At 52.1% G+C, this 1,864-nt stretch overlaps 1 protein-coding gene across 2 annotated transcripts in view; it reads left to right on the forward strand.

Moving 5' to 3' along the window:
- FBXO40 (F-box protein 40) overlaps positions 1 to 1,864 on the forward strand; it is a 19,097-nt gene that overhangs the window by 9,357 nt on the left and 7,876 nt on the right. The window lies entirely within an intron of this gene.

Raw genomic sequence — 1,864 nt, forward strand, 5'->3', positions numbered from 1 at the left:
TGACATGGCTGCGCACAATGCCGTGCTGTGCTGCCCCTCTCTTCCCCTCCAATTTCCTCTTCCCCTGCCTGCTGCTGCCACTGTCCCCAGCTAAATCAGAGGGCTACAGCATAGTTCCTGCCCCACTGCAACCAGGCTGTATGTGGAGCAAGGCTCAGCTAGAGCAAGCAGCAGCCTCTGCATAAGCAGGAGGATTCCCTTCCCCACTTCTGCTCCAGGGGGGAACACCAGGGGGACCAGACAGGGAGGAGAGCCCCATCTTGCTGTTGCCCCAGTCCCTGATTGAACCCACCTCTGTGGGAAGCCCAGCTGGAATCGGCAGGAGTGTCTCTGGAGTTTCCTGGGTACCCAGAGACAATGAAACTGATGGGTAGTGAAGCAGGAGGGAAGGGGAGGGGAGAAGACATGCTGCTGTACAAAGAGGGAAAGAGAGTGAGGATTCTTATTTGCTTCAGGCACTTAACAAAACCCCACCCTTGGCTGCTTCTCCCATAACACAGCTGACTGAAATGGGGATGCATGTGTGCCACTGTACCACTTCCCCCAGATACACCCTTGGTTCCAGGAGTTTCTTTCTTCTGATGGGGTTTCTTTCCTCGACAGAGTTCAGGGCTAAGCCTCTTACCTTGCTCAGCAGTGGCACGTCTCCTGTCCAAGTTCTTGAGGCTCTGGGCCACAAAAGTTCTGTTCTTAAAGGGGCCTTTCCTGCCCATCAGTGCTTTCTCCATGACAGGGCTTGGGTCCCCTGTTACAGATAACCTACCAGTCAGCAAGGCTGGATCCAGAGGGGTTGCAGGGACATGGTCGCCCTCCCCTTTAGACCATGCCAAGGGAGCAGCAGCCAGAGATTATTTGTAAGTCCCAAAATAAGGTGAAAATCCCACCCCCCTCGCTGCTTGTCTTCTGTGTTCAGTGACACTTCCCCTCCTTCCCCATCCCTGGCTAACCTGGGGTTGGGCTGGACTCTAGAGCCACTCCTGCCCCACTCCAGCTAGTCTGCATAGGGAACCAGGCTCAGCTGGGGAAAGTGGCAGTGGTGACAGTGGGTGAGTTCACCTGTCTGCCATGTCCCCCAGGGTGTTCCCTGCTAGCCCAGGCGCAGGCCCAGGGAGGGGGAATGAAGCATCTGTGGGGCAAAAGCAGCTCTGGAGCGCCCTCTCATCCATAGGGCATCCAGGGACAGTGGCAGCAGTGGGTGGGGGAGGAGGTGAATGAGAGAAAAAGAGACGGAGTAGAGAAGGGAGGGGAGGGTGTGCCAAGAGCCCAGGAGTGGGAAGATTCTTACCTGATTTAGAAAAGTCCTGGCTGCTGATCTTGTGGTGTTGTTCGCCTGTCCTGGCAGGGGAGATGGGAAACTTAGAGTAGGGGTACAGCTACCCCTGCAGCATGGGTTCTTGCTTGCAGAGCTCACTATACACAATCCTGGATCTGCCTCTGCAAGCTGGAGAAAGGCCATTTCATTCCATTTTGTAGGAATGAAGAAGTAATGTTGAGTTCTACGTAAATCAACACACTGCTTTGACTGACTTTATGCATAGAAACAAAAAGGGAATCTATAAATCCAAGCAATTCAGGGCTCAAGCGACACCATCCTATGTAGCACTGGTGTTTTTCACCTCTCCCTGAATCAACAGGCATTGGTCAGAGCCAGAGCAGCAATGGAATAGTCAAGCATGACAAATCCTTTCAGAGGTGAGAGTTCAAACTGAAAGAGGTCAAGTTTTAATATAGGTGTCAATTAGGGCTGTGTGAAACAGGACCATTTCATTTTGACTTCTGTTTTGCCATTTCAAAGGGACACTATTTCGTTTCATCATTTCATTCCGTTTTGAAGCACTGTTCCATTTTGTTTCATCAAAACTGT

This window comes from Gavialis gangeticus, unplaced genomic scaffold, assembly GCF_001723915.1.
Source record: "Gavialis gangeticus isolate Ggan-Ray unplaced genomic scaffold, GavGan_comp1, whole genome shotgun sequence".
In the NCBI taxonomy this organism is placed as follows: domain Eukaryota; kingdom Metazoa; phylum Chordata; order Crocodylia; family Gavialidae; genus Gavialis; species Gavialis gangeticus.